The sequence below is a fragment of the Dermacentor albipictus genome, chromosome 9, assembly GCF_038994185.2.
Source record: "Dermacentor albipictus isolate Rhodes 1998 colony chromosome 9, USDA_Dalb.pri_finalv2, whole genome shotgun sequence".
Taxonomy (NCBI): domain Eukaryota; kingdom Metazoa; phylum Arthropoda; class Arachnida; order Ixodida; family Ixodidae; genus Dermacentor; species Dermacentor albipictus.
This window is the reverse complement of record NC_091829.1, coordinates 52,096,153-52,110,693: the sequence shown is the minus strand read 5'-3', so window position 1 is coordinate 52,110,693 and position 14,541 is coordinate 52,096,153. Positions and strand designations below refer to the sequence as shown.

General features: G+C 45.1%; 1 long non-coding RNA gene across 1 annotated transcript; it reads left to right on the top strand.

Annotated features, from left to right (window-relative positions):
• Positions 1-7,034: 7,034 nt before the first annotated feature.
• LOC139049919 (uncharacterized) lies at positions 7,035-12,696 on the top strand. The gene is made up of 3 exons (XR_011508659.1): positions 7,035-7,150; positions 8,819-8,935; positions 11,862-12,696. It is a non-coding gene; the product is annotated as an uncharacterized lncRNA (long non-coding RNA).
• The last annotated feature ends 1,845 nt before the right edge of the window (positions 12,697-14,541 follow it).

Below are 14,541 nucleotides of genomic sequence, written 5' to 3'. Positions count from 1 at the left end.
GACAAAGTGCCATATTGCTTCTGATTGCCAACTGCTTAGTGTTGGCAATCGACTAATGATGTTCTGGAAGTCAATATGCCAAGCAGGAAGTAAAAAACAAAAGTAGCCCTTTTACTCAGACTTGTATTATTATTGTCGGAGTGAACAAAATTTGCGTATAACGATGCACTCCTGCCGGCAAAAAAAAATCGCGCATAAGAATTTTCGTTTAGGCACGCAGAGGCCAACCATTTTTTTTATACGTTTCGTATAATGCCTTAAAGGGCTGATCTGATACCTTAAGTGCCGTAATGGAGGACGCCAGATTTTTTATGACCACCTGGGGCTCTTTTAGCATCTATATTTTAGCGGATTTGCGCTTTTACTTTTTGCCTACACCGAAACATGGCTGTCACAGCCATAGTCGAACCCTCGACCTCGGGCTACGCAGCGCAATGCCGTAACCATTGGTTTACCACCATGGGTGAGAATGCACATGGGACACGTTCATTATTGTCGACCATCGTGGCCCGTAGGGCAGTTGTCGGATATGAACTATTTAGGACTGCGGACCGTTCTCCCTTCTCTGTGCATCTTAATGGGCAAAGGAGAAACAGCATCAGCACCAAGTTGGGGCGATTTGCGAAACGGCTTACAAGGACGTAGATAGCTTCATACGTCAGACACACGCAATTTAGGTTAAGTCGGTGCGCGGCGTTCTATCGTTGATGCACAAAAGCTTTCACTGTAGTGTTTTTGACACTCGGTGCTGGCACATGATCTTTCTTTCTTTCTTTCTTTCTTTCTTTCTTTCTTTCTTTCTTTCTTTCTTTCTTTCTTTCTTTCTTTCTTTCTTTCTTTCTTTCTTTCTTTCTTTCTTTCTTTCTTTCTCTCTTTCTTTCTTTCTTTCTTTCTTTCTTTCTTTCTTTCTTTCTTTCTTTCTTTCTTTCTTTCTTTCTCTCTTTCTTTCTTTCTTTCTTGCTTGCTTTCTTGCTTGCTTTCTTTCTTTCTTGCTTTCTTTCTTGCTTTCTTTCTTGTTTTCTTTCTTTCTTTCTTTCTTCCTTTCTTTCTTTCTTTCTTTCTATTTGAGCCGTGGGGCACTGTGCTTCCGCGTAATATAGGCGTGCTCGGGTTAATTAGGTCACACATTTGCCGCTTCCCACTGTGAAGGAGGAGCATAGTTCGCGCATTGCAAGCGGGACACACACTCACGGTCTGGAATGTTGCCTGTTCATTAGGCCCAAAGAAGGAAACAGTTGCCCGCGAAAGACGAGGTACACTAACTATGCGAACGATGCAAGCGCGCAATAGCGCAAGGTCATGGAATTGCGGCAGTGATGTTATAGCGCAGCCTGTTCAGCACATTCTCCGAGAGCGCTAACAAACCACGCGAATCGAAAGAACGCTGGCGAAGCGGAATATACGTTGCAGCTTACGAAGTAGTAGTTGCTCCGCTCACAACTGTGCTTGCGGAAAAGCGCGTGGTCTCCCGATTGGCTTCGCTTTTACCAGCAGATGCGGATGACTTATTTACCGCACTAATGCCTTTGATTCCCTATCGAAGCTGCCTGTTTCTTCAAAGTGTGTCTCCCCGTCGGGGTATTGGACACTTGTCTCCCGCGTGATAGGCGGGGATACGAGCCATATGCAATGTATGAAACCTGTTTCAATACGAGGCGTCATATTGATATTACTTTTGAGACTTGTGTCTTATTTGGCCAATGGTGCATTGTCAGTGCAACAGCGGTTGTGGCGGGAATTGCGACTGAAGCTTTGCAGAAAAACTTGCCGAAGAAAATGAAGATATAGATCAGTTACTGTGGTAGGCCGTTTGTGCGAAGAAGCAAAAAAACCTTGTTCTCATTTTTAAAGAGGTAATCATTTTCACGAGCGCGTCCTAGAAGTTCCCGAGGCATCCAACGGCTCGTGATAACGCAAGCGGCTCTTCAATGTTGTCGTCTTTGGTCTTCGTCGTCATCTTATTTGGTTTTTTCGAACTACACACACTGCGCCTTAAAATAATTATGGGCTTTGACGTGCCGAAACCACGATCTGATTATGAGGCACGCCGTGGAGGGGGACTCCGGAATAACTTGGGCCACCCGAGTTAGTTTATCGTACGCCTAAATATAAGTACACGGGTGTCTTCGCAGTTCGCCCCCACTGAAATGCGGCCGCAGTGGCCGGAATTCAAACCCCCGACCTCATGCCTAATTAGCAGACGAACACAAAAGCCACTAAGCAACCATGGCGGGTTCATTGCACTTCACTGTTCTCGCGAACTACACACAAGTGGGTGCTGCCTGAGTTTTTTTAAAGCACCATTATTTGTTGCCGCTACTGTTTTATGAAGTGCTACAATTATGTAGAACTGTTACTTTTGTGTTACTTCACTGTCACACCACTCGTGCGTGTAATAATATTGATGGTGACAAGACTACGCATGTAGCTCCGTACGCGCTGAAGGGCTTAAGAATAAAACCAACGTTGCTGCAAACTCACGACAGCTCAGCCTTCTGGTTTCGGTTACGCCCCCATGGCAGAATAGTGTACTTTAAGGCGTTTGCATTTCTTAGTAAATGTTTGTGGCTGCAATGGGCTTTGAATGTGCGATAAAAATCTAGGATTGTTCAATATTACTAAGTATCAACATTTAAAATAAAGAAATGCTGGTAATTTAGCATTTTTTTTCATACCACAAGAAGATTAGCTCATTTTGAGGATTACCAGTGAACAGTGCAGCGAGCTCTAGGTAAATTCCACTAGATAATGGGATTTTATTCATTGCTTAGGGAATCGGGAATATTTGCCCAAATATGCAGAAATGTTGCGGTAAGACATTTAAACCATAAAATATCTGATACGATAGCGTCAACTTACATCAGCCGCTGTAAATTACTTTTGCATTAGCATGCTATCGATTACTTTTCATCTTATAGCAGCGCAGTAAAGGCATCTCGTGGAGTACACGAAAGGGTGTGGGCCCTTTAAAGAAGTACTGCCACTTTGATTTTACCTTTCGTCCTGTTGCTGGGCTGCCGATGTCGTTGCACCGGGAAAGAAATATTTATCTGTAACTGGCAAAGCAAACGCATGCTGGGTTACCGAAGAGAGCAGCACGGAAAAACCTAGGCGTATGCAGGCACATATCCTAGCACCGAGCACAACAATGTGGTCGTGACGCTAATCAGCCGGCTGCGGGAGTCTGTACAAAAGTTTACTGGGAGCCGATTGTCGCAGTGATCGTCAACAGCTGAAACAATTGCGATTGGACGCGATTTCTCTGCCAATACCCATATAGTCATGGAAGCGCTCAGAGCACACGTAAGACACCTTGTTCGAGCCCCTGCCCACCATCTGGCCTCACAGCCAGAGGATCGACAACTTGCTTCGTTTTGCCAGACAGTCCTGCCCTATCGCGCATACCTTCCATCAGGTTATACGCTCCAGCGAAAGTTCCGTTTCCCCCATGGTGCTTACATCAAGCAAAAGTGCGACTAATGGTACCAGGAATACGAACAAATATACAACTCTCGTCTCAAGCACTTAAGCAGCTTTCACTGCTCTTGCTGAATGAGACATACAACGACCATCATCATCTATATATTGGCGCTTCAACCATGGTTCATGGGTCTGCATGATCGGTGATCTCTGCCAGCAAAAACCTGTTCCAGCCCCGGAACTCGCTGCTATCCGTTGTGCCCTTCAGATAATTTCTGAAGAATTGCCCGAGAAATGGTGCGTGTTCAGTGACTCCAAGGCTGTTCTTCATTGTTTGGTTTTTGCTTTACGCCGCGGACACCACGAACAACTAGTTTTCGAAACTAGAATGCTGCTTCATCGCATCGTCAAGCAAGGACACATCGCGTTACAGTGTATTCCAAGCCACTGTGGCATAATGGGCAATGAACATGCCGAGGCAGCAGCACGATCGGCGCATGAGGAGGGCTTGCAAAAGTCCAAGTCATCCTCAAGAACAGACGCAGCAATGAAAATTCGCGTGCTTCCAAATGTAGCCATAAGATCTTTATGGAAAACACCAAGCTGGAAACACAGACGTCTACACCGTCTGGACCTGTCCGTCCGATTTCGACCCCCCTCTGGACTCTCAACTAGAGACATCAGTACTTTGCCGACTGTGGCTTGGTCTCGCTTACACAAGATCTTTCGTCTTCCGAGTCGATATGGACGAGAGCGCGGCTTGCAGTCACTGCGGCGGCCAGGAGACTATAGAACACGTACTTTGCAACTGTCCTCGATACAGCGTGCTGCACCGGCTATCTCTAGCGACCGTGTTAGCCTGACTTCATGACAGGCCACATTAAGAACAGTAAGTCTTGGAATGCCGACATGAACTGTCGTCGCACCGAAAGTCAGTCAAGGTTTTGTTGACCGTTTTACGTGGAAGTGGCCTATTTGGAGGAATATAATGATCCCATTCCATTCTTTCTTTTTTCACGCCTTTATTTTTGTCCCTGCTCTTCTTTCCGTCTTTACTTTCCATATTCCTTCCCCTGCTGCTGGGTGGCAGACCGGAAGCTTTAACTCTGGTTAACCTTTCTGCCTTAATCTCATTTGCATCTCATTTCCGCGCATTACCGGTAGCCGCCAATAGGCAGGGCAGCCTTGCAAGTTTTCTTGTGGTCATATGTTTGGGTGACATTACGGTGGAAAAAAAATTGCGGCGTATCTACGTGCTTCGCTGCAAATGGCACAAAAGACTGGCGGTGCTACGTTCAAAAAAATACTTACATGTTTCGCAATAGTGTAGTGAAGGGGTGCACAGTTTTGAAACTGTTACATTCTGTCAGGGCGGTCCGGTGCCTATCTTCCTTCCGTGTAACCTTGGCACTTTGGTCTAGATGTAAAACAAACTTGCACAACCAGAAAGTATAGTCCTTCTTCACGGTGAACCCGTGGTCGTCGCCATGTTTGATCACGTGGTGACGCCTCCATTGCTTGGCTCAGCTGGCTCCAATGCCTCCGTGTTTACAATCGATGTACACGACGCCTGAGTGGCGCGCTTCACATTTGTTTTCACTCATATTGCGGACGGTGACCGGGTGGACGTCACGATGCTTTGGCCACTGCTTAAGAGGCAACGTAAGGCGCTTGCGGAGCTCATTACGCCTTTTCTGAACGGCGCAACAAGCTTATACGGTACTTGGCTAGAAGCAGGGCTAAAAATGCATATCAAGCCTTCCAATCGTGCGGCTTGTGAATTAAATCAGGGTCAGTGTGTTTTGTTCTTCATTCTTTATTTGGCTAACACTTTGAAGTTCAGCGGCTTATCTTGTTTCTGGCAGCAAAGGTCCTCGGTGCGGTTATTATCTCAGTGTTTGTTTTCGGCCCAATCGCTCACGCCTGTGATTAGTTGTGATAGATTTGTTCTCGCTGTGCACAAGGTTTGCAAAGTAGATGTTCTGTACTTCGTAATAACTTCTAGCAAAGACGTATTGTCACTAGTCACTCGCTTACTCTGTGGACCGTCACGTTCACCTCCGAACACTCGTGTGTTGTCGGTGTAGTCACAGTCACCCATTCTTTGGCGCATTGATTCAGGTATGCGTCTATCCACTCATTCTTAATATGTTCATTGTTGGGTGTGCGTAATTTTACGGGTGAATTTAGGTGGATGTGTGCAGACAACGCGCGAGAATCTTACCATACTCCCTCCGTAGATGCCCATGTATTGATTGCAGACGGGAATTCTGCAACGTTTACAACTTCACAGCGAGATAAGTAAGACAACGTCATGACACTCGGCGTAATCATAGAGTAATCTTAGCGGCCAATTTCAGTGCAATTTTTTCCAGGATACTGACATTAGATTGAGAGCAACAGAACACTCGCGAGAAAGTTGGCCTTGCCGCAAGGTGTTTTCTGTTCGCCGTCACAATTTTCCCCTATGGTAGCCATAGACAGCTTCACTGTAATAGAGCAAAAGCTACGTGCATGCTGTTCTTTAGGTAATATGTTTCGTTATGTATGGTTAATTGATGCCGTGTCTCGATCTGCAAGAAAGTGAGATATTTCGGTCGAATTGGGAAGACAAAACTGATAAACTGAAACAGCCGATGACGTGTTGCCGTGGGGTGAAGGAACTATCTGTGTCAGAAATGGGCGATTTTTTGTGTTGCACCTTAAGCTGTAACGCCGAGCTATCGCGTCTTGTATTCGAATTTTTTTCAACACGGCAAACACGTGATCGTGACCGACAGCTTGTGCCGCGTTTGTTATTGTACAAGCATAACTGGTTAAGAAACTGGGTCTTGACAGGGATGCAGCAATAGCAGTGAGCAATACCAGTAGTGAGCAGGGTGTTTAAGAGCTGCACGTTTGTTGCGGCGAAAAGCTGCCAAAGAACTGAGAAGCTTCTGTATCCCGTAAGTAGACGCATTCATCGGAACTGCATTGTCGATAAACAAGGCAGCAAGGTTTGCACTCGCGGCAAATCGATCGGTTATTCAGCGGAAAAAATGGGGCAGGTGAGTTGTAACTATAACGTTGCATCGGTGCATGATTTCGAGTTGTGGGTTCCGAGGTCTGGGCGCACGTGTCTATGCCGCTATACCTCGGCTATCTGCCATATAAGAGATAACAGCGATTGAATGACCACGTCACAGCTTGCCAAAATAACATAGAGATTTTCAATCAAAGGAGCCACGTGCGGTTTTTGTTCCAGCAAAGTAAGCGCCCCTAGACATGTAGGTCGGTCTTGATCATTAACTACTAAACGTACAGAAGAGGCAATTCTCACGTGATTAAGCCTTTTGCACAAGGCGCAAGTTTTCTCCGATGTTTTTCGTTCTGTGTTGCTTTTTTCGGCACAATATTGCAGTCTAAGTCGACGAGCGTGAAAACACAGGTAGTGCTAGCCACGTGTCCTTTTTTTTTTTCGTGCAGTCGCTGCAATATCGCGGACCGGAAGAAGCAGCATCTTCTTGGGTCCGTAATTTCCGGAGTACGGAACCCAGACGCCACGTAATGGCTACGCTCACAGGAAAACAAAAGCTACGAACACAGCTGAAGGAATGCAAGTATCCTGTTGGTGTCATAGACCTTTCACTCGTGCCTTTACTACTTCCACGTTACGAGAAGCGAGGCCCGGTCGCTAGACTGTTCTGTAAAGATAGCAATAAGGAAATAATAGAGACGGGGTGTGCGCTCGGTAAGTGCAGGCATACTACGATAGTTATGCCTTTATTTCTGCCTTTTTTTATTGTGGCAACATATCCAGTAAAGTGTTTTCGTCGCGGTAGGTTCTTGCCTTAGCTAAAGGCAACATTAGCGGGCATGTTCTGTTGAGAAAGCTCGACAACACGACGTGTTTCTCTACAGTTCCGTCGTTAAGTTTTGCATCAAGAATGCCCTGATATTACGTCCACTTCAGAAAGAACATTTCTGCATTTCATAATTTCGAGTCACGAGTGTACAGTGAAGTTGTACTTAGTAGTTCCTTTTCGTTCCTCCTACAAACCACATTCATTCCGAAAGGATTTTTCAGAGTGACTTTCACTCGCCTGGTCGTGAAGGTCCGATGTCTATATCCGGTGATGCTTGCAAAATAAACCAAATGCGTGCATAATGATTCATAATGATAGGTGAAGTGCGTGTGGGCGAAAGCTGCCAATATAGGTAGTTTTTAAGCCGGTTGGTGCCTATTTATGCGGTGGAGTAGGAAAGGCAGCCAAAAGTTGCATGGAAACATCGTTGTGGTAGTCAGTGCCGCTAAACGGGGCTGCCATCGCGCGTGTTCTACGGCCACGTGGAAGAAAATAAAGGATCTCCATGGAATTACTGTTGCTGAAAAGGTGATTCTAAGCACAATGGTCACATTGCTTATTGACATCAAGTCAGTGACTTCTATCAAGGCACTGTCGAGTTCTTAGGGTTTCCATCAGGTATTTAGCGTTCGGGATATTTCTATTACTTCCAAGATTACTCATAACCACTTAACAGGAAAAGAGCAAACGCTGAGGGTTTTGTGCGGTGGAGTGGTATTATGGAGTAGCGCTCGCAAAAACTACCCTGCCACTGTGGTTTTCCTGTGACGTCCTTGGCAAGCCGGAAATACAGTAGAAAATTGAACATAAAAATAAAAAAAACCTCATCTGCATTTGACGTGTAGCCATGAAGTTGGTAATTTGGAGAACACTACAAAAAGTAAGAGCCACTTAATCGCTTTGCTCAAAAGTTCGTATGCTGCTCAAGATGAAGGGATGATCTTGCCACATGTAGGTACATAGAGAGAAGTGCAGTCGCACAGTTCCACTCATTCTCGTGAAACACGCTTGCTAGAATAATGAATAGGTTGTTGTCATGGTTGTTGTTGTCAGGTTGTTGTTGTCACAATTTCTTCAATTTTTAGATGATAGTGTTCTTATGAATGGCAAAAAAATATTATTTTCTCGTGTGCATTGTTTTTAAATAATCTTCAGATTTCTAGTTAACCCCGGGTACATCCAACAACAGCTCGTAAGAGAATGCTTCTTAGCACGCGTTTACACTGGATATGCACAATTTCGTGTCTTATGCTGCACAGTTTCGCTGTTTAAAGCGTCATGAAACATTTCACAACGATTAGTGCTCCCACTTTATGCATAGATAGTTACTCATACGTCATCAAGAATAGTGGAGCCCAACCGGATCGAAACGTTTCCACAAAAAAATGAGATGCAGATTCAAGTTGAAGCAAAGGTTCAAATTCATGCAGAAGGTGGTTCAAATGCACGTCTGCTGCACAGCTTTCCCGGGTAGGAGCAGGGAAAAGTTTGAAGGAAAGAAAGGAAATTGTGAGGGGGTTTAATTATAACGGCTCCGCACATTTCTCATGCAGGTCGTCTCAAAATGAAAGACAAGATTGCTTCTCAAGACGTCATTCTGTGGATGCCTGCTACTACGCCCAATCGACTCTTATCAGATCAAAGCTGGAAGACGCCAGCTGTGTTTTACGGTAAACTTAAAATTTGAAGGGCGCAATGAGCTTTCTCGAGGCGCTAAGGCCAGCCACCACAAATGTAATGATTTCCTCACAAGTTCTTTTTTCAAGCATAGACGCATGCTAACTAGAGTCCCAGCAAAAACGTGTGAAAAGTGTTAATGCAGATGAGCTTCGAAAGCTTTCTTGGTCAATACGTCGGGGCGCAATGATTGCTGGCAGAATTCGTTAAAAAAAGTCATTAGAGCGGGTGAGCACACAGAAGTGCAGAACTGCTCTCGCTAGAGGCGGGTGTGCACATAAGGTGTTGAGTCGTAATAAATTAGAGGGAAAAGGGCACCTAAATTGTTGCACTGAAGCATGCTATCGATTAACAAATAGCAAGAAAATTTTTAATGTGGCCGCGATAAGAAATATTGCCACACATGAACATAGACCTGGAAGTATTATTAGCTAAAGAATTGAGCTACTTGAAAAACACAAAAATAATAATGCGTAAATGTTCCAGCAGCCACGTTACCTCAGTGGCTATGGCGTTCCGGTGCTAAACGGGAGGTTCTTTCGTGGCTGCAGTGTGATGGAATGCAGAAATATTCATGTACCTATAGGATTGGCTTCACGCTAAAAAAACCTTTGGTGGATAAAATTGTTTGAGGGCCCCTCGCAACGGTATCCCTCATAGCCCCAGAGTTATTCTGGAATGCTAAATAGTATGCGGAAAATCAAGAAGCAAATAAAAAACAGCATTGAAGCTATTCATAATATGTATATGCTTTGTAGTCTTCACTTCTTGGTGCAAGGGTCATACACGGGCTAACGGGAATTATCGGGGCGAACGCACTGCTTGGTTGAAGATCGATCCACAGTACACAGCACAATTTCTTCCCCTTTTATAACTGCACAAGAAAACTCATCACGAACGCTGGCTTTAACCTTTTGGCTACTCAAGAGCGTTTTATGAATACCTCCACCTTTTGCAGCTGATCATGCGCTTTCCGTGCAAAGTGACTGAAATTGTATTGTAAACAGACTCTTCTGCAATTTCGTGGCTTTGAAGCAAAACTTTCGCGAACTTCATTGCATTCTAACGACGTCGAACATTAGCCACGAAGGCCAGGTTTAATCACTTTACCTAATCGTCGTCGCGTGTGCAATAACAGAGCCTCGGAACCAGAACACGTACACAGAGTCGATGCAAAGTTCGGGAATGTTGGTGTAATTGACCTATATGAAACAAAATTAAAGCTTTTTTGCATAGAAGACTATTTAGTAGCAAATAATACTCTCCGGCGTTTTTGAACCTACACAAATTAAGTTAACTTATGAGGTTTTGTGTGCCAAAAACACTATCTGATTACGAGGCACGCCGTAGTGGAGGACTCCGGAAATTTCGACCACCTGAGGTTCTTTACCGTGCCCCTGAATCTAAGTACACGGGTGTTTTTGCACTTCTCCCCCACAGAAATGCGGTCGTCGTTGCCCAAGCAACACAAATATATAAGGCGTTTTTTTTCTTAATCACTCTCCAAACGTAGTGACATGCAGAAACACAGTAATATCTGGACACCTTGTAGACAGGAAAAACAAGTACCATTCAAGTGGAATAATTAACTGTTTAATCACGAGGTTTACTTTACTTAAGGGCAATTCAAATTTCACGGCTAAATGTTTCGCCATACTATGCGAAATGCTCCCGGGGCTTGCTTCGGCGAAGGCTTTCGCACATCAAATAAATGAAGCTGCCGCAACGGTTGTATAAGTGAGAGCACGTCTTTTAATGCCTTGGCATAGGGAAACGGCAGCACTGGGAATGTTCGGTGCACGCGAAATGGGGACAGAGTGGCGCCGTTGTAAATGTCGGAAGCCGTGCTACTACATCCGCAGCCGGCATGAACTGACACATAAACCACGGTTTCGGCGCGACGGCTGCTTCTGAGGCAACGTTGGTGGATTGGTCGTAACGGGGACGAACCGGAAGTATAAGGGCACCATTTGTTGAGTCGTAATATCCTGCCGCTGAGGCTAGATCACCCAGCAACGCGTGAGCTATGATTATTGTCCTGGGCACGGTGGAGTAACTGTAAAGAATGTATTTATTATGTATTTTTGTTTGTTGGTTTTCCTTTAGAGTCCTTGCGTTGCGGCTGTGAAGGCGCTTCACGAGAGCATCGCAAAACGAGTGAGGTATGAGAGCCTGACAGCACAGAAACGGTTGCCACGCACACGGTAGACTGTTTATAGTTTGTATCCAAGTTTTTTGCTCTCGTTTCCATAAAGTCGTAGAGGGGGTGCAGAGTAGTGCTGGGATGGTGAATCTTATGATGCACCGAGGTTAAAAAATGCCGGGGCGACTTACGTTTCAGCAAAAATTATGCAACCTCGCGTTTACATCGCAGTGTTCACATTTTCTAGAGTGCTGTGTGTACGCGGTGACTGAACGGTAATATAAATTATCCACACAAGGCAACGGGCCTCGAATTTGCAAGTGAACAACTTGAAAGCGTAAACGAAAGCACAAACAACAGAAATCGCTCACAGGTACATAAACAGTGGCTGCGAATAAGAGGGGAATAAGTTCGGAAATGGGGACCCAATATGCGATCTTACTATGATTTGGTTCGTTGATGACGTTATCATAATACGAGGATGGCCTGTGCCGAAGGGCTGTAGGTGGGGATGTACGATCACAGCCACTGCTAGCGGGAACACGGGAGCTCGGGGCAGTTCTCTGCGGAGTGCCACCTCCTGCGCCTCGCCACGCTTTCCGCCAATAACATTGACTGCGCCTCATCGTCGTTGTCGTCGTCATCGTCGTCGTCGTCGTCATCATCATCATCATCATCATCATCATCATAATCATCATCATCATCAGAATCTTAATCATCATAGTCATCATCATCAGCAGCATGAGCAGCCGCAGCCTGTTTTATGTCCACTGCAGGACGAAGGCCTCTCCCTGCGATCTCCAATTACCCCTGTCCTGCGCCAACCGACTCCAACTAGCACCCGCGAATTTCGTAATTTCATCGCCCTACCTAGCCTTCTGCCGTCCTCGACTGCGCCTGCTCCGCAAAATATGAGGCGCTGGTGGTGGGGCTCTCCGCGGAGCGATGGCATGGTCTCCTACCTTCCCGCTTGCCGTGGCCACGCCTGTACATTATCCTGGAAAGAGGACGCTGCCTTGGTTTCCGGTGTCGTTTTGCAATATGCTTCCGGCTTCCGAAGACAACGGTTCATGGAATTGAAGGAGAGGAGCATTTTGTAACAGCCTTAAACTGTCAGCACGTTTTTTTTTCGTTGTAACGTTCCTCTTCTTTTAGCACTCTAAATACTTACGTTACAACTTTGTGCTTCCCACATACAAATAAAGTTCATCTTCGCATTATTCAACTGTTTCTAGCCGGAAAGTGCCTTAGTTGGGAAATTTCGTACTGCGGGGATGACTGTTGCTCGGGAATGTGAAAACGTGCCTTGATTTGAATAATTTTCTGATTCAGTTAAGCGTGAAAGTAACTTGGTATTTTGTTACATTTCGTACTGTTTGAAGGAAATGACCTAACGAAGCTCTGAGGTAACAAGTATGTGTGCCTATGCGACATAGAACATCTGCTGCACGCACACAGAATTCAGCGTGAGCAAAGCGCCTCAAGATTGCGCAGAAACGCATGGATGTGCAAAGTGCCGCCCAGCGAATTACACTCGCAAAACCAATGATATTGTAAATTAGCAAGGTGGCTACCTGGTCTGGTTATTGATATTGACAGTAAATAGCTCGCAAAAACACAGGTACGAAAACCAGCCATACCAGATAGCGTAAACGCCATTCTTTTGTTCTCTTTTCCTAACTGCAATGTAAGCAGAAATTGGCGAAACGGAAATCACTCGCAGGGTATGTATATATGTGGACACACCGTTACCAGTTTCTCGCCCATACTACCAGCGACATGTGTCGTTTTTTGTTCAGCGATTCTTTTTTCTGTCAATGCAATGTCACTATTGTGGCCAGTTGCGATGAGAGTGCATCCCTATTTTTCATTTTCTAAGGAACGAGACGAGCAGAACAGCCTCATTGGGAAATAAAGAGTGGCGTCAAAGAACAGCTGCTGGTGTTCTTTTTTTTTGGTGGCTTTTAAGCAGGTCTCAATTCAAGACGGGGTCCAGAAGACTTGCACAGATTCTTACCTGCAGCCAGGTGCGATTTACTTAAAAAGTGAGCCAACCTTTCAGAGAACATTGTTAAAAGTCGCCCAAGCGCACAGAAGCCCTCAGCAACACACAGATATTATGGCACATAGCACGGATGCGAGTAAATTCAACCATATGGTTAGAAATGCTGGCAGTTCTCCCCGAGATTTTAGGGCTACGTGTTTCTTAAGGTGGGAATCTGAAAGGATCACGCCAGCGCTTATCCGTCCGAGCGCTGTCGCTATATGTGCCAATATACCAGGTGTTTTTGTTTAGCTGCACCACATTTCTTTAATATTGCCGGTGGCAGATTGCACAATTTTAACCTTTGAGCTACATTTAGGCCAAGATTACGGGCAGTACTTTTATGAGGAAGCATAATCAAGATTAAATTTTAATTAAATGCTTTACGGCGCATATTTGAATGTACGAATAATAGCCGGTGAATTTCCAAGGCGTATTCACTGGAATGAATGCTCAGAACTAAACCAGTTTCAAGACAATAATTGTCAAGGTGTCCGGCGAAGTGCGTTGGTGTTACAGTTAATTTTCTCCTTCCATGCATAAAAGAGCGTTTTCATACAAAAATAGTGGAATAACCATGCTTTCTTTATCGCACGTTCTGGCGGCGCTTATCTCCAAACCGGTGTGCAGATTTCGTTTGAATGCGCATTGTCTTGCAATCTTACTAACTCCAGTGTTTAGATGGACATATGTACGGTAAATTATTACGTAGGTTGTGCAATTATGTTAATTATTCATTTATGTATTTTGATTTCTTGTAGAATTATTAGCCTCCTCATCGAGCAATTTAGCTCAAGGGAGAGAACTGCACTACCTGCCAAAGGTTTTTTTTTAATGAGATGGAGCTAAATATACACCGTATATGGTGTCTTGAGGCAAGGAAACGCGCCAGAGATTTCGGCAGGAATGGGTCGTAGCCAGACAAAACATGAAGTTAGGAGAGGGTAGGTACTGCATTGCAGACTGAACGCTAGAGGCAGTGAAGTATAGACTCAAGGTAGACGACCTCCATCGCGTGGGGAATCGGCGTGAAGTCGTTACCGCGGTGGAATATAGTTAAACAATTCACTGATATCGCCTTCGCAGCCATGATGGCACATTAAAAACTAAATGCGAGGTTCATCAACGTAATGAGGTGTTTAACATAACGCGTGTTTCCTTCGCAGCACAACATAGCGTGAGCCGATTCCTTGTAGCCACGACACTGTGTGCTATCACTGGGTATGCAGCCGTATCTGCCAAATTGTATCCGAAGATGACCGTTGGAAGTATTGTAGCGTTCCTAGTTAAAGGACACAGTAGACTTAAAGCGTTGCTGTGGAACTGGCGTCCATCTCGTCTACATTTATTTCTCACTTCTCTCTTCTCTTCTTCTGTCCCCCCGGTTCCCGCGCTTCTTCATCTTCTATTCG